The 21,042-nt window shown below is 34.9% G+C and overlaps 1 protein-coding gene across 4 annotated transcripts in view; it reads left to right on the top strand.

The window, feature by feature from the left end:
- sif (still life) overlaps positions 1 to 21,042 on the top strand; it is a 727,300-nt gene that overhangs the window by 87,606 nt on the left and 618,652 nt on the right. The window contains exon 1 of one of the 4 annotated variants that reach the window (XM_069812853.1): positions 17,984 to 18,121. The exons of the other annotated variants lie outside the window; for them this stretch is intronic. The gene's annotated coding sequence lies outside the window, so the exon portion shown is untranslated. Of the gene's footprint in view, positions 1 to 17,983; positions 18,122 to 21,042 lie in introns of those variants that run through there. 4 annotated transcript variants of the gene reach the window in all.

The raw sequence follows: 21,042 nt of genomic DNA on the forward strand, positions 1-21,042 counted from the left end.
CGATCCTTTTCAGCAGATGTACGAATAATACGGTTAGATATTCAATTTAAACTCACAGATTTACAATGTGGGATGATCGTCCACCTCTGCTTCGGCATGTGGCCATGAGGCCAGCAGCCGGCTGCTCGGTCTTGGCCCTTCGTGGGCTGTAGCGCCACGGATTATTATTATTATTATTATTATTATTATTATTATTATTATTATTATATTTACAATGTGATGTTAAAATAAAAGCTAGATGTAAGGACTTGACAAATGTTGAACTTTTCAAATCTTTGCCAAAAAATAAATATCCGAAGCTTCGTTCTTTCGCTTGCTCTATTGAGCCATGTTCGCTACAACTTACGTTTGTGAAAAATTATTTTCAACAATTAAAATAGTAAAAACCAAATTTAGATCACGACTGACAGATCTTCGTGATCAACTACGACTGGCAGTAAGTGACATAATTCCTGATTTTAAAACTCTGTCGCAGAAACATTCTGAAGACAGTTAATTTTAGGTTGTGATAATGTGTCCTAAGTTTCTTATTAATTTCTTTCTTCGTTACAGGTACTAAACATTAATCCACCTGCAGTCGACTCAAATCCGACACCGCTAAAATGTCGGCGCGTTTAGACTTCTTAATCCTACTTCGGTACTATTTCATTAATAAAAACAAAAACTTTCATTGCTGAGCGTACAATGAAGTTAGCAGATCTCTGAACTCGTGTTACTTTGATATAACCTGGAGCTCAAGATGACGAATTATGACTTGCATGGCAATTGGAGTAACCATATTGATTTTCAAAGCATCTTTTATCCCTTTAAAGCATATACAGTATATGTATAATCAGGGATATTAGTCAATGACATACTGAATGAAGAAAAGTTGTATAGAAAAGGGGCAAATTAACTGTAAATTCTTTAAAATTATAGTCCAACATTGTGAGTTCGAATGTAATTTTGTCCCTTCAGTAAAATAGTCGTACAAAATTGAGTACGACTTAGAGTTCAGTCGTATCTCGTACAATTAGTCAAAATAGTCGTAAGCGTACGACTATAGTCGTACATATGACAACCCTGCTTTTATATGAGTCCCTTCGTCTTGTGTTATCTGACCACACTACGCAATATAGAACCTTCCCACTTTCGATCCTGAGGAAAAGTAGCCTACACATTATTTCCTCGGCAGTCGCGTTAGAAAGCCGACGGCATTTACCATGGATGGGCAACTCGTGCTCTCAAAGTGTCAACACAATCTCAGTGCAGGTAGAACGGACCCTCTACTAGCTGTACTGTCTGTGTGCGGTTCTTTCAAGACACAAGTTCGATCGCGTCTGCAGTAAGAGGCGGCTCGTTGTAAGCGAAAAACAATATAATTCCGAGATCATTTCCCCTTTAGTTACGAGTAAAAAGAGAAGTTTTTTTTTATTAAGAAGAGAGGTAAAGCTTGTATTATATTACACTTTCTTAACCATGACATTTTATGTTACAAATAAACAGTGATGGTTTTAGTAAAGAAACACTGTCTGCATCTGCTTTAGAATAACCAAAGGTAAAAATGAGATATCAACAAGGTGAAACTGATATCAAATATCATTAGCACGTTGTGCGTGCGAGTTACAGAATTGCAAGACTTACAATCGACTAACTAAGAACATTTATGGGTAAATTTGAAGTGTGGTAGTATCATGTAGAACATAGACAACTTCACTTTCTTTGACTATAAACTATCTTGAAGAAAGATAAGAAAATCTTCTTATCAAATATAAGACCCTACTTCAAGACCTACAGAAGAATTCACTGCTAAGTTTGGAGAAACGGTAACAATTGACAAGGAATCGAAAATTTTCTGAAATATTTTTAGCTTACGTCGATAGAAAATCCTGAAAATTTATAGCTTGAATTAATAAATCTACAGAACTGTTCGTAATGTTGCCTAAGTCAGAATTTCCAAATATACTCTTTGCTTCCATATCTTACTATATGTGCTTGAGGCAGAGTTTAATATAAGAAAGAAGTGTAAAAGCTCTCAAAGTAAAAAAAGAGCTGAGAAGTAAGCTTATTTCATCTGCCGTGACATGTAAAAAATACTCCCTTGAATTTGTTATTGTTTACGAATACAGACTATTACCTTTCTGAGAACAGAGGAATACTCTTTAATGTATAAAAACTTGTAAATTCTCGGGTTCTATGTTTCAAATGAGACATATAATAAGAAATATTAACAAATAGTGTAATAATAAATAAGTGTTGCAGCTATATTTGTTGTATCTTGAAAAAGGTTGTATTCAATTTGTGTTTCCAGTACTAAACTAATTCACAAAACTAGGAAATAATATAATTTTGTTTTGTGTTTAGGGTCAGTCTGTCTAAAATTACTGTAATTATTATACCATGCGTCATTCTGAAATTCAAATCATGGAATAGACATCACGACCACCTGCATGAGCCGCCAGAGCGCACCGTGGCTTTTGCAGCGAAACTATAAACAACTTGTAACTGCTGCGGCTGACTCCGTCTGTCTTTCTCTCTTTCAAGGTTTTTTAGCACTTTGGGAGCACGAGTTGCCCATTCCTGGCATTTACCTACATGAGCGAAATCTGTTTCCTGGTAAATGCTCTGTAGATGAACGACGAATCCCTGATTACTCGTTGGGATTAAAATCTTAAGAGGGAACTAACAATGAGCTCATATTAAAACCTACCTTCAAATTTTAATAAGATCATCTACATAATCATGGCAAAAGATGCCCAAAGGCGCAAGCGCGCGCTCTAGAGCTCAGGAGAGCCTGAGCGCTTTACAGCGGAAAGGAAAGAGACAGACGAAAGAGGTAGTATATGCCGCTTGGTCGAGCTATATTCAGGGATGGCCAGCACTGATTCAATAGATAAAGGAAGAGAACTTATTAAAACTGTATCCATGTTAATTTTTAGATTTGTCTGAGAAGTATAAGTGCATTATAAGAATGTAAGTTTTAATTTTAATGCTCATTTTTTCACAAGTTTGCTCTTTTATTCAAAAAGAATATTTTCTCAACCTGTTTACAGAAAACTGAAATTTTCAGATATGTTTATTTACTGTATTAGTCTTACAGTACTGAATCTATGTTTTCGTAAATCTAATATACCGTAAATACGTATTAGTGAAGATAGTGTATTAAAAATTTTGAAAATATTCGAGTGGAAAATGTTTGTAAGGAAATGAATTAACAAAGCAACTACTGTTGCATAATAAATAAAATATATGTGCTCATATGTTGTAAAAACATCAGCTGTATAGCTTCAGCAGATTTCGAGAAAATAATTTAATATTCTGCTGATAGGAAATTGCGCACTAATATCACCTTAAATGTATAATGCGATAAGAGTTTTGTTATGTAATATTAGTTACAGTTAAAACATGTACCTAGGTAACTTTGCTTTGTACTATAATATATTTTTTTTATTAATTTACTGATTATTTTATAAGGCTAAAGATACCATGAATATCAATTCCAACTTATCATGTCATACTCAATCTCTTTTTTTGGGATATCACTTTCTTTATGAATGATGTGTTTAATCCACTTAGTACAGTATAGTTGCACTACTATGGAATTTGTGTCAATATTCCTTCTCAATTCTTTATGTTATTAACATTTAAAACACAAGTGCAATATTAAGAAATTAATGTTAGTACTTTTGTTTTAGAGTCAATATAATATAATATCGAACAGAAAGAACCAAATAAAAATAACGACATAAAATTTCACGTTCCGTTTGAAGTTTATGCACCACTCTTTTTTAAATCCAACAGGCTGCTTATTCATATACATAACCCTTCCTCATTCCATAATTAGCGCTTGATGCCCGGGCACGACGTCAAGGTCAGAAAAATGCGCTTACTTTGACATCATCAGGCTTCGAGACTTCGGACCCGATAGAGTAGTTCAGTGGGAAATCTGCATAACAGCGTACTGAGTATAGTGGTAAAGCGTAGAGTGGGTGTGGTACTGTAGAATGAATGCCAACAAATACGCAAAGGAAAACGCTCTGGATTTGAAGGTTCTGACGAATAATTTGGTTTTCATACAAATCTATTTTCAAACTGTGTCTGAAACTATTACACGGTTAGAAAAGTCAGAGCTAGAGATGCCGGAAGCTCTCAAATTAGTTGAGGAAATGACACAGAGAATTAATGAGACATCAAGTACATCGGTTACTGAACGTGTGAAATAGAAGTGGAAATCAATTTTATGTATACAAATAACGGATATGGAACATTGTGTAATATAAACAGCAAATTAGTGGACATAGAGTCACCCGAGAATAAAGGACTGTCTCTTAGAGACTGCAATGATGTTAGGTTTTTTTCGTTTTGCTCCTATCACGTCATGCGACGTAGAGCACAGCTTTTCACAGTAAAAACTGTGTTTGTCAGATAACCGAAAAAGATTTACGTTTGAGACACTGAACATGTATCTTGTAGTACATTGCAATTCGGTACTGCAACTGCACTTCCTATAGACGACCAATAGGAATAATGAAGAAATTAAAATTGCTACATGTTTATTTCCACCATTAACTCTGTGTATAATTAAACACAAATGCTTATAAAATAGAGGAGAATAAATGCTTTTCACATTCTTTTGACATTGTCATTGTGTAATGTATAGTTACTTTCAGAATGTACATATGTGTGTTTCCCCATACTACCTTAATCTACTCTAAATAGCAACGTTGTTACCTCAACTCATCTCTACCTTTCACTATCTGCAGCGAGTCAACAACCTATAGTACATGCACAGTAAACTTATTGTATCGGGTCCAATGTCTCGAAAGTCTGGACATTTATTCATTTATTCATTTATTACATTCCACATATCTTGCATGAGCAATGAAGTTTTAAGATGTGGAACAAGTCAAAATTTTACAATATTACATTACAGTTTTTACAAATTTTTACAATATTTTACAATTTTTACAGTTTTACAGTGTAGTAATTTTCTACAATGATGAGTTGAGGTCCGAGGATTAGCCAAAAGATTACCCGGCATTTGCCTTTTGGTTGGGGAAAACCTCGGAAAAACCCATCCAGGTAATCAAATCAAAGGGGGAAATGAATTGATGCCGAGGACTCGCCATAGACCATCCGGCTTCAGTCGGAAGAAACCATTCAATGAGATCAAAGGAGGATCCAACCCAAGCCCGAACGCAGCTCCGGATCAGCAGCCCAGCTAGTCTGCCGACTGAGCTACATCGATGGCTCTACTAAAAATATACAATACATAGCCAATCAACACTGATCTACGTCCTGTAAGAAGCTCACTTTCTAAAAAATAGTTGCTAGTTTTTACTGGAAGGTTCAGAAGTCGAATCTAGAATATGTAAAGTCAGAGCAATGAGTTAGCAGCAGTTCCTGCTCCTCGAGCGGATGGTGGGGTGCTCGCGGGACCACAGCAGTTACTTATCTACACACTTCTGTTTGTCCGGAATAGAACATAAGCACAACTGACTCACATTGATAGAGCGATTGAACACAAATTTTTCTACACTATGCGCAACAAATCGTCCCCTTGTTTCCACACTGTTCTCATTCACATTTTTTTGCACTTGTCTGTATAACAGTATTCAATTTACTCTACTCGGGAGGTCACTCCGTAGAGTTTTCGTTGCGAACCAAGAATATGAAATCATATCCCGGAACAGGAGAGAAGAAATTGGAAAATGAATAAAAAGATTGCATTTTCAAAATGCTGTTCTTATGGAACACCCCAAAACGTAACATCTCCTCCACCGTGTTTTACTGTTGATAGTAAGTTTTATTTTTTTCATCCCTTCATTTGGCTTACGCAGTGCTAGGACTCTACCATTTGAGCTAAAAAATATTAAATTTCTTTTCATCTACGAAAAGTATGTTTTCCCTCCATTTTTATCATGACTATTAACAGGAGCTATTGGAGGAATAGTAACAATAACAGGTATAATTAAATGATTTCTATCTATGTAATTTTCTGCGTAGGTACTATAAAGCCTATTTTTCCTATTTACTGGATTAACATATGTATGTATGTATTTATTAACATTACAATTGGGTATACACCCGGTGGAAGTGCTATATAATATACAATAATGACAATTACAATAATACAATAAGTACAGCAACAATAAAAAAATGAAATAAAATAAAAAAACGGAAATTTATTTCTAACTATAAATAAGTAGATGCAATAGACCTAGGACTGTAAATAAAAACTATTCTATAATAAAGCTTACAATAAGCAAAAGTAAATCTAACTTATAAGTACTTCTATTTCACCCAACTATTACTGATTTAAGTAATTACATATCACTTAATTAATTACATACCAACTTAATTGCATAGCCTATCATCTTAATTAATTACATATCACCTTAATTTATTCACATATCAACTAAATTACATATCATCTTAATTAATTACATATCAACTTAATTAATTATATACCAACTCAATTAATTACATGACACAACTTAAATAATTACACTGCACCTCCAATTACATTTTCAGTCTAATCTTCTCAACCTTTCCTTAAATGTATTGATTTTAAGAGGACCACCCTGAAAGATTGCCGCAGGTAAGCTGTTCCGTTCTACTATTGTGCGGTTAACAAAGGAAAATTTTGCCACGTCCATTCTTTGTTTTCTACATTTAAACTTCCTAATATGATCAGCCCTGCCTAAGTATGATGGTGTTGCTAATCTAGCATTGATATCGGTCCATGCTTTGTGTCCCATTTGTGCCTTAAACAATGCGGTGAGTCTGGTTTTTCGTCTCCTTGATTTGAGAGATTCCCACCCTAATTCTTTTACTACCTCTTCACCATGTCCCTTCCCCATTTTGACATATTTTGCTGCCTTGCGTTGGACCTTTTCTATTGAATCGATTTGGTTTTGTCTGTACGGATCCCAACCTAATGTTCCATATTCCATAATTGGGCGAACAAGGGTTTTGTACGCTAATTCTTTTGACTTTCGGTTAGATTGGCTTTTTCCTTGTCACTCTTCCGTTATACCCATGCGTTTTGTTTCCTGGATTCACATTCAGATTCCCTTGCAAGCTCTGCTACAAGTTTCGGAGCACTCCTTCAGGGATTTTTCTTAATTTTTCTCATTATTGAACGAATATATTTGTCACCAAATTTTCTTCATTGCCCTTTTTGCGGAATCGATTCAATTCTGTCCTCTCTTTCAAACCTCCGTATAATGTCACCTATTGTCATGGATAAAGTGCTAAAAAACCTTGAAAGAAAGAAAGACAGACGGCGCCATCCGCAGCAGTTGCAAGTTGTTTGTAGTTTCGCTGCAAAAGCAGTTCACTGCCACGGTGCGCTCTGGTGGCTCATGCAAGTGGTCGTGATATCTACTCCATGATTTGAAATTCAGAATGACGCATGGTGTAATAATTATAGTAATTTTAGACAGACTGTACCTAAGCACACATAATAAAATTATATTATTTCCTATCTTTGTAAATTAGTTTAGTACTAGAGACACAAACTGAATACATTTTCAAGATACAACAAACACAGCTGCAACACTTATTTATTATTACACTATTTGTTAATATTTCTTACTATATGTCTTATTTTTTTGAAACATAGAATGCAAGAATTTACAAGTGTTTATACATTAAAGAGTATTCCTCTGTTCACAGAAAGGTAATAGTCTGTATTCGCAAATAATCACAAATTCAAGGAAATATTTTGTACATGTCACGGCAGAAGAAATAAACTCACTTCTAAGCATTGAGAGCTTTTACACTTCTTTCTTGTATTAAACTCTGCCTCAATTACATACAGTATATATGGAGGCAAAGAGTATATTTGGAAATTCTGACTTACGCAGCATTACGAACGGTTCGATTCCTGATTTCGCTGGAATTTGAATGGCGTGCTGTTCTGTAGATTTATCAATTCAAGCTATAAATTTTCAGAATCTTCTATCGGCTGTTAGACAAAAGGATTTCAGAAAAATCTCGATCCATTGTCAATTGTCACTTTTTTCCAAACTTACCAGTGAATTCTGCTGTAGGTCTTGAAGTAGGGTCTTATATTTGATAAGAAGATTTTCTTATCACTCTTCAAGATAGTTTACAGTCAAAGAAAGTGAAGTTGTCTATGTTCTACATGATATTGCCACCTCTAAAATTTATCCATAAATGCTCTTAGCTAGTCGATCATATGTCGTGCATTTCTGTAACTCGCACGCACAACGTGCTAACTATATTTGATATCAGTCTCATCTTGTTGATACCTATTTTTACCTTCAGCTATTCTAAAGCAGATCTAGACAATATTTCTTTACTAAAACCTTCACTGTGTTTATAATTTGTAACATAAAATGTCATGCGTAAGAAAGTGTAATAGAACATAATAAAAGCTTTATCTCCCTTCTTAATAAAAAAAAATCTTTCTCTTTCGACTCATCACTGAAGAGAAATGATCTGGGTATTATATTGTTTTTCACTCAAAACCAGCAGTCACTTACTGCAGAAGCGAGTAAACTTGTGTCTTGCAAGAACGGCGTACTGTACATGCACTACAGCTAGTACAGAGTCCGCTCTATCTGCACTGAGGTTGTGTTCACACTTTGAGAGCACGAGTTGCCCACCCATGCCTATTGTACTTCACTTCATGTTCAATAATTCGGCAATTTTCCTGTGTGGCATGATGGAATTTGACAAGTTTTCGTTGAAAAGGTGAATTCTTTCCTTTGCGCCCCATTCGCTTAGAAACAACTGCTAGCAGTCCGCAGTACGTCTGAACAGAACTGCAGTAGGGTAGTGACTGAATCACATCTCCCCACCCTCCAATGTATGTAAGTACGTTCTTGCATACAAGGTCAACGTAACGGAAACGAAGCCTATGCAAGCTGGCCGAATATTAATACAGATGCGTATTCTATCATTTTATGTTCAAAGTTGCAAATAGTCTGTACTGACTTATAGTTCGTGATTTGCGTTTCAATCGGATAAGCACATTTGATGTTTAAGATTCTGTATTTAAAGAGTCCTTTGGTTATTTTCATATTAAAGGTGTTGATAAGTCCGAAAATAAAATGGGGTTGGTTGAATATTAAGTGAAGTCACTATATATTATATTCTATTATCCATGTGCTAAAAAGGATAAATCTTCATCTCCCCTCTTGCTTAAAAAAGTCCCTTGTGCAGACACTTGTACTTCCCTATTTTGACTATGCCGACATTTTACTGACTGACCTCTCCAGCGACAACAAAACGAAACTTCAACGTACTCATAATTTGTGTGTACGTTTTGTAAGCAATGTTCGTAAATATGATCATATTACCCCATCTCTGGAAGCAATAGGTGGCTTAAACTAGATAAGAAAAGAAATGTACATTCACTTCTGTTTCTCTTCGAAATCTTGAACTCTTCTATTCCTTCGTATCTGTCGTCTCGCTTCACTTACCTTTCTTCCCACCATAATCTGAACACACGCTCTCGTCATGAAACAATACTAACAATACCATTTCATCGCACCTCCTCATCCTCATCCTCTTTCACAATAGCCCTGCCAAGACTCTGGAGATCGCTACCTGCTAGCATCAGGGACTGTCGAAATAAAATTGAATTCAAACGCAAACTTACTAGGCACTTGGTCAGTAATTGATTTCTTGTAAATAGTTTCCTTAATCTATCACAAAATATTTCAATATCCAGCAATTTCATCACTATTCAATTTTGTTATTGTAGGTTTAATTTTTAATTCAGTAAATATAAAATATTCTTTGTTCTTCTATGATAAATTATCTAGCTTTAATTAGTCAGGTAATCTTGTCGTACTTTAATTTTTATTGTAATTGTAATTGTAATTGTAAATTTAATACTAATTGTAATTTTATTTGTAATTGTAATTGTAAATTTAATACAAATTTTAATTTTATTCTTCATATTGTAGTTGGAATCTCCTGGTAGAGGGGCAGAGAAGGCCTGACGGCCTTATCTCTAAAAGGTTAAATAAATACTAATACTAAATACTATATACATATATCAGATTGGCCATTCCCATATTATAAAATGGGTACATATGAAAGAGAACAATCACTAGGCTGTCCACTGTCGAAAATGATTTTTTTTGGTAACGACCGCTAGAGGGAAGTACAGCTGCAAGCTATTACAACAGTCTAGTATATACAGTCACGAAGCTTGAGTTGATGAGGGTACTAGGAACAATAGACTGTACCGATACTGTTTCACATTGTATGTGATGTGGCGATAGTAGCGATCCTAGTGGTTAGCAACTATCTATGAATGTATAGGGTAAACATTGGTAATTTCGTGGCAGTGGTTATTTCGTGATACTTTTTCTTTGCTCTTTTGTGAACTAACCAATGGTGTTACGAGATCCAAATTTCCGCCAAGGGATTGCATATGTTGTCCAGTTTCCGGAAACATACAGCTAACTTTGTGTGACTATTGTAGTTGCTTCAGTGAGCTTTTATGTTTGGAGAGAGCAAGTTTGCGTCGACTTCTCAGGCATACAAATTTTGTGGATGTTTGTAGTTACATTACAGGCTTATTACTAAAGGTAAGCATATGATATTTGGTACCAAGATTTATTGTATCTTCATCAAATTTTAGGAAATGTTTTTGGAATTTTAGATACACCTGTAGTCGCCATATAGGCTTAGCTTTACTGATAGAAATCTTAGCTGTTCGAGGCGAAATTTTGTTGAGTATTAAGTGTTACAATTTTTAAAATAGTATAAAATGTATTACAATAGGAATTTTAGAAATCTGAAGACAAGATGTGATAACAAAAAAGAAGACGGAGACGCAATTGGTTCAGTGTAGCTTCTGTTTGATTTGTTATCATGATAAGTGTCAAAGATAAGTGCTAGATGACTTGCAAGAATTGTGACAGAAGATGGAACATGGCTCCACCATTTTGGGCCGGAGACAGAGGCAGACAATGGAGTGGCATCATGCAAATTCACCAAAGAAATAGAAATTCAAAAGTACACCTTCGGCAGGAAACGTTATGGCTACTGTGTTTTTCGATTCAGAAGGACTCTTGCTTGTGGACATCATGCCACACGGAACCACCATTAATTCTGACGGGTATGTTGCAACTCTCAAGAAACTTCAAGTTCGACTGAGTCGTGTTCGACGACATCGGGAGAAGGAGGATGTTCTGCTATTGCACGACAACGCACAGCCATATGTCAGTCACAAGACCACAGACCAGATCAGAAAATTCGGATAGACAACACTGAAACATCCGCCTTACAGTCCTGAACTGGCACCGTGTGATTACCATCTCTTTGGTAAACTGAAGGATCCCTTCGCCGAACGAGGTTAGAAGATGACTCCCTTGTGCACGCTGCTAAAGAGTGGCTCAGACGTGTTGGTCCAGACTTTTACCGTGCTGGTCTACAGGCCCTCGTTCCTAGGTTACGTAAGGCAGTTGAAAGGGACAGGGATTATGTGGAAAAGTGACATTTTGTTCCTTAAGGATGCATCTACAATATAATTTTTAAACAAACGTTATGCACTGCTTTTGGAGTTACCCTAGTAATATATGTAGGCTATAGCTTAAGATTGGGAGTCCGTAATAAAAGTGTTCACCCTTTCAGGGCAAAGAAGATCCCTTTTCAATTTCAATTTTACTTTGATTTCATTCTTATTATGTGTTGATATGTATTTCTACGTTTTCTTGCTATGAATATTAGACGGAATTACTATGTTTGAAGTCTTGTAACAGTAAATGAGAATTTCATTTGACTTTAATGAATTTTTCCACAAATCTTCTACCTCTCACGAAATTGGCAATGCAATATCACGAAATTACCAAGGTTATCACAAAATAATCAACCTTTTAGCTTAAGTTGTAAAAGTGGTTTTTGGTACATATTCAAGAACGTATCCAATCTTTTATGTCTCCAGATTTGTACAGCAAGTTATCGTCTTTTAGATGAAAAAATCGGAATAAGGATATATTTACACATTTGCATTTTAAATTAGTTTTCATGAAATTATCACGAAATTACCAATGTTTACCCTATTTCCTACGTATTGAGCTTCGTGACTGTATATACTAGACTGTGGTATTACTCTATGCAATTCCTTCATGGTTATAACGTGACTTCTTTTGCAGTCGCTAGATGGCAGAATAGTGAAATTGATTAAAGTTGTCTTGCAAATGCATTAGGCTAATCAATCTGTTATCGTCGGTTTCTAGGTAAAAGTGACCAAGTCACATTGAAGGCTTCCAAGCATTATGAAAATTTGAGAGATAATTTTATATTAAAAACTAATAATATAACACATTTACCTTCAAAATAACTAATTACTAACGTCTATAGAAGTACAGTTATCTTTGGATGGATCATTAAACCTTTAAATGCCTTTTTCCAACAATTTTGCATTTTGGACTTGGTCACTTTTACCAAGAAATCGACGATATACGATCAGCAGGCTTCGAGACTTTGGACCCGATACAATAAGTTTACTGTGCTTGTACAGGGACATCATTTTATTTTTACTAACATTTTTATGTGGAGTGCGACTGTCCCATTCGCACAGAAAGAAGCAATGCTACAATCTTCAAATCCGCACATATAAACCATTCGTACTTTGAATATTATCACCAGGCTTCGAGACTTCGGACCCGATAGAGCAGTTCAGTGGGAAATCCGCATAACGGCGTACTGAGTATAGTGGTAAAGCGTACAGTGGGTTGGGGAACTGTAGAATGAATGACAACAAATACACAAAGGAAAACGGTCTGGATTTGAAGGTTCTGACGAATAATTTGGTTTTCATACAAACTGTGTCTGAAACTATTACAAGGTTAGAAAAGTCAGAGCAAGAGATGCCGGAAACTCTCAAATTAGTTGAGGAAATGACACAGAGAATTAATGAGACGCCACGTACACCGGTTACTGAACGTGTAAAACAGAAGTGGAAATCAGTTTTATCTAAAAATAACGGATATGGAACATTGTGTAATATAAACAGCAAATTAGTGGACATAGAGTCACACGACAGTAAAGGACTGTCTCTTAGAGACTGCAATGATGTTGGGTTTTTTCGTTTTGCTCCTATAAAGTCATGCGACGTAGAGCGCAGCTTTTCACAGTACAAACTGTGTTTGGTAGACAACTGAAAAAGAGACACTGAAAATGTATCTTGTACATTGCAATTCGGTACTGTAACTGCACTTCCTAAATACGACCAATAGGATAAATGAAGAAATTAACATTGCTTCATATTTCTTTCCACCATTAACACTGTGTATAATGGCCATAAAAGACAGGAGAATAAATGCTTTTCACATTCTCTTGACATTGTCATTGTATAACGTTTATTACTTTCAGAATGTACATATGTGTGTTTCCCCATACTACCGTACTCTACTCTAAATAGCAACGTTGTTACCTCAACACATCTCTACCTTTCACTACCTGCAGCGAGTCAACAACCTATAGTACAGGGATATCATTTTATTTTTACTTCAATTTTTATTGTACCTGAGTTTTTTAATGTACTTCACTCCCACCCCCTCTACTAGTAAACTTCCAATCGTTCTCCACACACAACGAAGGCCGCGCGTGCAGTACTGAGTTAGTGAGCAAAATACGTTCCAGAAATATGTTCGCGTTTTCCAGTGACGAAAGAGCTTTCAATATTGAATCATATTTTCGCACAGGTACTGTCGTCCGTTTGCCTACGTCGCATCCCGATTTCCCCCACCTGCTTCTGCTCGCCCCTCTGTAAAAGCTGGGCTGTCTTAGCTCTTTTCTGAAAACATTCATTTCTGTTAGTAATTGGACATTTACGTAATATTATACAACTGTTTAAAATAACTTAAATAAAAGGGCCTCGTTAAGTAATTAACTGTCACGTGATTTCCCCCCCCCTCTTTCTACGATCCTGCGGCATAACGACTTGGACGGACAGTAGATAGCATGTCTGAGTAATTTTATCTGTGCGGGTCGGGCAGAAGTGAAGATTAAATTTACAGTACGTAAGGTACTCTTTTATAGACTAAGTATAGAATTATTTCAACATGAGTTACTAGTACGAAGGTCGAAACTGGTAATCGGGATTAGGTACAATAGTCTATGGTACGATAATATGCACAAAAGAACTGAAGCCTGTATTGAAATGAACGGGCACCATTTTCAAAAATGTGTTTAAATATCCATATTATGATTATTTTTCAATTTAACTTCATTCTCTATATTGTACGCTAATGTGCTGTAACACTACAATATACACTGCATAATGAATACGTCCGAATGGATAGCTCAATTCGTGAGTAAAAACACTAAGTGTTAATACAGTACTGTATTTTGATTAAACAAAAACCTAATGAAAATTATCAAACTCAAAATTGCTATATTTCATAGTTTACATAAATGGATGAACTACTTTTCTTCCCTCCTATACCTAGTAAAGTGATTTGTATTTTACGCCAGTATCATCGAACTCCAGTCGTGGAAGGGGGCAGCGAACGGTGTTTCCGGTTCTCTAAAGGTATAGCCAAGTTAATATTAAAAATGTTAGTAAAAATAAAATGATGTCCCTGTATAAAGCAGTATTTTGAATAGATAAAAATTTGAAAATTTCTAAAAAATCGTAACCAACAACTGTTTCTTATTGTCATAGTCGTATTTAGGAGGCTCAAATTATATAGAAAACATGTAACACATGCCCAGCGCAAAAAAAAAAATAAATAAATAAAATTTATTACGCAGTGTTAGCAGTTCTGTTTCCCTTATTGAGCGAAGACGCGGCGTACGTAAAGTGTCATCTTTTATATCCATTTGACCGAAAAAGTACTGGAAAATTGTTTATCAAATGCATAATATTGTGCGCTGCTCTCACTGATTGTCAGCTGTATAATCTTCGTGATCCTTCACTAAAAGTGAATTGACGCAAAATTTCTCTAGTCCACAGTAGTCGTCACCTCTGATTGAGGTTCTGGCTGATTTTGCTGTTGGTTGATATTTAGTAGCTTGTACTGAAAAGCGAGTATAATTCTTTCTTTGCTTATGATATTTTTAGTAGTTGATCCATATTTGTATCCTCAGATAGCCAGTTTGTCCAAGTAATGTTTAATTTTGCTTAACGAATGTTAAATTAACAGTCTGTTTATTTTTAACGCTTCGTTAATGTATTTTCCATTTGTTCAACATAATTTTGTTTAAGATAACCAACAATTAACTATAACATCTGTTAGCACTATTTTAACTACTCAACAGCAGTTGGTAATGATTCTATACATGTAAGACAATTTTTGATTAGCTAAAATTAATCTTTAAATTCTATATTATAGAGTGAGTCATGAAACTTGCATAAAATGACAACCTGTTATAGAAGGCCACGCTCCATAAACAAACAGTTGACAAATGAAAGTTGTAGGTGACGTGCTGAATAATAATTACAAAGTAAGGTTATGTTTCCTCATTGCTGTTATGGATACGAAATACGAAAGAAATAAAATAACACTGATGTATTTAAACAGTCCAAAGTATTTTTTAAATGTTATATTACCAGTCATATGCTAAACATTCCCTACAGAGAGACACAAAATATTAATATGACAACTTCTGTTCGAACAGCTGTGGAGACATGGCCATATTTAACTAACTGTTAAACGAGTTAGCTGCCCGAAATCCTACATTTAAAATTAACAAACTGTTAACAATCTGTTAAATCAAACTGGTGTTGAAAACACACAATTTTATTAATTAACAAACTGTTTAGTGTTTAACAGTCATTAAATTTTCTAACAATACTTGGAAAAACCGGCCATTAGACTCGTTATTTCTGTTTTGTCCAACAACGTTCAATATAAGCTAATTATCGTGGAATAACCCATGTCAAGTAACACCTTTTCTATTTCAATTTTCTCTTCATATCGCCGGGATTTAAACCCGAGATTCTTATGTGGAAAACGGTTATACTAGATCAGGGATAACAGACAAAATGTTGTTACCAATTTTAATATCCACATAACATACCAAGACTGTCAATAAATGGGTCGTTTATTAAGTATAGCGACACTGTAAAAAATCTTGGTTTATTAATGGACAGAGATCTAAACTGGAATAGTCAAGTAATTCACATCTGTAAGAAAACATTTTCATTGCTCCACTCTCTAAATCACTTACGAAACTCTCTGCCTCTTTCCATAAAAAGAAACATTATTCAATCGCTAGTGATGCCCCATTTTGATTACTGCGATTCTCTCTTGACAAATGAGGGGCTTAGAACAAAAAGCAGGTAAGTGACATTATTAAAAAAAATGAGGTAAGTGCGTGTTGTGATAGCCCAAAAGGATGTTTCTTTGGGAAAAAATCAGGGAAATGATCACACTGTGCAGTGCTGCTATATGGGCATCATTTCACCAAACTAGTGTATAATGTTCCATTGCATGTAGAACTTTAACTGCAATTTCCTCAAAACTATGTTTCTGTCACTTACCTGCTTTTTGTTCTAAGCCCCTCAAATATAACTGTCAATTCAGTTGAAAGACTACAATGTGTTCATAATGTGTGTGTCCGCTTCATCTGCAATACTCGTAAATTTGATCATATAACGCCATCTTTTGAAGTTCTTTCATGGGTCCGCCTAAAGGAACGTAGAATAGCACATTCTTTATCTGTTCTGTTTAGAATATTGTTCACTTCTATTCCAAAATATCTGAGAACTCGCTTTGAATATCTTACAACGTTACGGAATCACATCAGGCCTTAGTATCCATTCCTCGTCATCGCACCTCTTTCTGTTCATCTTCTTTCACAGTGTCAGTTTGTCGCCTATGGAACTCCTTACGTCGTCATGTCAGGGATTTCCGAACGGTTAATCAATTTAAATTAAGAATTAAGAACTACATACTTTTACATGAAACCGATTTGTGAGTGTTAGCCGATTTTTATAGGTTATTCTGTGTGTATATGAATTGTCATTTAGGCCTATCATAAAGTAGAATTAGGATATAAATTGTAAATAACTTAATTACGTATCATGTTTAGTTAATATTTCATTATAGCCCATGTAAGCTTGTTAATGTGCATGAAAATGATATTTATATTTAAGTATGACTTTACTATTTTTGTCATTGTTTTATTATGTATTTTACTTCTGGTAGTGTGGAAGAGAAGGCCTCATGGCCTTAACTCTACCAGAGTAAATAAGTAACAAAATAATTTTCATTTTCAACTAGAAGAGCAGATATCATTATTATAGGCCGAAAAAAATTGTGGACTCATTCTCGATCCCACAGTCCGTTTTGAGAACAGCGAGGAACAACCTAGAGAAGTCTGCAAAGAAAAACAGGCAATTTATCTGCCACGCTGCAGCCATTTGGGGACCAAATATAACATCAAGACATGGGACGTTATAGGAATTATGATTGGTGCTAGAGGCACAATCCCACGGGAGTCCTTAGAAATCTTCCGAAAATTAAAAGTTCCTGACAGCATCTTGGACATGATATCCTCCATTGCACTGAAGTCGTCGATCAGCATAATTAATCATCATTTATATTCTTTATAAAATATAATTTGTCTTGTAGCCTAAATTGTTTGTTGCATTTCCAATACATTTTTCAATGATAGCCTACCTAACTAGGGTTTCTACTAAAGAAAAAATTAAATTAAATATAAATATTCATTTAGAATTGATTAGGAGGCCGATTAATAAACCCTGGTTGGGAAGGCTATCAATTATTATTTATTATTATTTGCAATTTTCATCATCTGAAGCTATATTTCATCTTTATGTAGTTGTGCTTATTTTCTCTCTTTAATGGGTTTTGTGTGTCGTGCGTAGTATATTATAGCTTGATATTCTATACGCACGTTGACTGATTATGTCAGAATTTGAACAAAAGAAGTGACACTTCCCTTCCTGTTGTGCTACAGTGTTGAAATCTAGCGTCACAACCACGAAACATCTGCGCACTCTACCGTCAGGTTGGAGATTTAGCGTCAGTTGACTGTTGCATTCGGATGTGTGAGGTTGTGTGTGCATGTCTGTGGTAGCAGATCGGTTAGTTTTGTGCGTGTAATCAATAGAATGGGAGCAAAGGCAAGTGTTGTCGAAGCAAGGAACTTCCATGATCATGCTTGGACGTCTGAGCAGGTAACATTTCTATATTGTATGGATGTGGGATATGATTATCGTCGCTAATCATTTGGTCTCAAATGTTTTTCTTGTAGATATCAGGAGAGTCCTACTTTATACGAATTTCATCTTGCAATTTATTATAACTGTACAGTATATAAACGTGTTACACAGCCAGCAATTTTAAATTAACCCTAGAAAAATTTACGTTCATAAACGTTACGATTTCTTTCGAGTTCTGTAATACATTTCTGTGTTTATGAATCATTTTAACATTGTTAATATATCGGTAAAATGTATATTTGTTTTCAAAGAAGCAATTCTGGCTAACTTTAATTTAATAATCGTGCCTGATAGTGAGAGATAGATTGCTGTGCCTATCGGTTGATTTTTGGAAGAGTAGCCTACAATAAAGGTATTTAATAATCGTGCCTGATAGTGAGAGAGAGATTGTTGTGCCTATCAGTTCATTTTTGGAAGAGTAGCCTACAATAAAGGTATTTAATAATCGTGCCTGATAGTGAGAGATAGATTGTTCTGCCTATCAGTTGATTTTTGGAAGAGTAGCTTACAATAAAGGTATTTAATAATCGTGCCTGATAGTGAGAAATAGATTGTTGTGCCTATCGGTTGATTTTTAGAAGAGTAGCCTACAATAAAGATATTTAATAATCGTGCCTGATAGTGAGAGATAGATTGTTGTGCCTATCAGTTGATTTTTGGAAGAGTAGCCTGCAATAAAGGTATTTAATAATCGTGCCTGATAGTGAGAGATAGATTGTTGTGCCTATCAGTTGATTTTTGGAAGAGTAGCTTACAATAAAGGTATTTAATAATCGTGCCTGATAGTGAGAGATAGATTGTTGTGCCTATCGGTTGATTTTGGAAGAGTAGCCTACAATAAAGGTATTTAATAATCGTGCCTAATAGTGAGAGATAGATTGTTGTGCCTATTGGTTGATTTTTGGAAGAGTAGCCTACAATAAAGGTATTTAATAATCGTGCCTGATAGTGAGAGATAGATTGTTGTGCCTATCGGTTGATTTTTAGAAGAGTAGCTTACAATAAAGGTATTTAATAATCGTGCCTGATAGTGAGAGATAGATTGTTGTGCCTATCGGTTGATTTTTGGAAGAGTAGCCTACAATAAAGGTATTTAATAATCGTGCCTGATAGTGAGAGATAGATTGTTTTGCCTATAGGTTTATTTTTTTTTTGGGAAGAGTACAATAAAGGTATTTAATAATCGTGCCTGATAGTGAGAGATAGATTGTTGTGCCTATCGGTTGATTTTTGGAAGAGTAGCCTACAATAAAGGTATTTAATAATCGTGCCTGATAGTGAGAGATAGATTGTTCTGCCTGTAGGTTTATTTTTTTGGGAAGAGTACAATAAAGGTATTTAATAATCGTACCTGATAGTGAGAGATAGATAGTCGTGCCTATCGGTTGATTTTTGGAAGAGTGCAATAAAGGTATTTAATTATTCGTTCACAGTTCATCGTTTTTAAAAATTTGGAAATATGCACTTACTGCACTTTCTATTAGTAATAATTAGAGTTTCATAACACGAAAATTGATAATTTTCTCTGAATCTTACTTACTTTTATCCTGTGATAAAATCGAATAATCTGTTTCTTTTTTACCATCTATTCAAATTGTTTTTAATGCATACTTTCATGCTATTCATTCATTTTTGTAAAATTGTAGATAATAGAATAAATTAAGTTCCGCTCTTAAAGAGTAACAAAGATATAAGAGACTATGTAGCCAGATCGAAATATGTAGGCTACTTCAGAATTCTTAAAAATTTCTGTATCAGCCTTAGCTTTATCATAGTTTCTCTCCGATTCTTTGACATTTATTGCGGACAAAGAGTAGGTTTTCTTCTACTCTAGTACTTATTGTTATTCGTATTTCACTATACCGTCAGTATCGCTAAAACAATAATTTATCTTATATTGGAGAGTCTGTGTGTATAACGATGATTTTAAATAAAGAATTCCAGTGTTCTGAATTACCTCTGTAGTCAGAATGTTACGTTAAATAGGTCTAAATTATTTCATTTATTTATGTTCAACGTATATCAGTACTGGTGAGATTTCGCAAGATTTTAAAATAAATATATACGAGTATAATACCTCTTTATTGTTATGTCGAGAACGCAAAAACGACAATGATTTACTTCTTTATATCAACAGCAGAGAGACGAAATTAAGTTACGCTTTTGTTTCTCAAATGTACAGACGTTGGTAATCTTCTAATCTATCCAACTGTTAAATGTACGCATAGGATATAATTAACTGTAATAACTTCGAACTCATTAAATTATCGTATTTAATTTCTGGTACGTACGTCTAACTTTTCTTTTGCACATGGCTATTTTTCTCCGTTAACTTTGTGTTTCCTGTTACATATATTTTATTTTTGATTTTAATAGGTTATTTTACGACGCTTTATCAGCATCATAGGTTATTTAGCGTCTGAATGAGATGAAGGTGATAATGAAGGTGAAATGAGTTCGGGGTCCAACACCGAAAGTTACCCAGCATTTCCTCATATTGGGTTGAGGGAAAACCCCGGAAAAAACTTCAACCAGGTAACTATACCGGGAATCGAACCCGGGCCATCTGGTTTCGCAATCAGACGCGCTAACCGCTACTCCACAGGTGTAGACTGTCAAATATATGTTTATGTACATACAAACACGCATATGTGATACACACCTATTATGTGATGTAATATGCACGAATATATTAATAATAAATGCATTTATATAGATGTTTTGATAAATATTGATACTTGCTTAAAACTATTCGATATAAGTTCAACTTGTGTATTTTGATTTCGTTCAAAATATATCATTAATAAAAGAGTATACAATCATTCGAGAATAGATTCTGTAAATGTAGTACCATATATCACATCCTTATATTATCT

Source organism: Periplaneta americana, chromosome 16 (assembly GCF_040183065.1).
Source record: "Periplaneta americana isolate PAMFEO1 chromosome 16, P.americana_PAMFEO1_priV1, whole genome shotgun sequence".
In the NCBI taxonomy this organism is placed as follows: Eukaryota; Metazoa; Arthropoda; class Insecta; order Blattodea; family Blattidae; genus Periplaneta; species Periplaneta americana.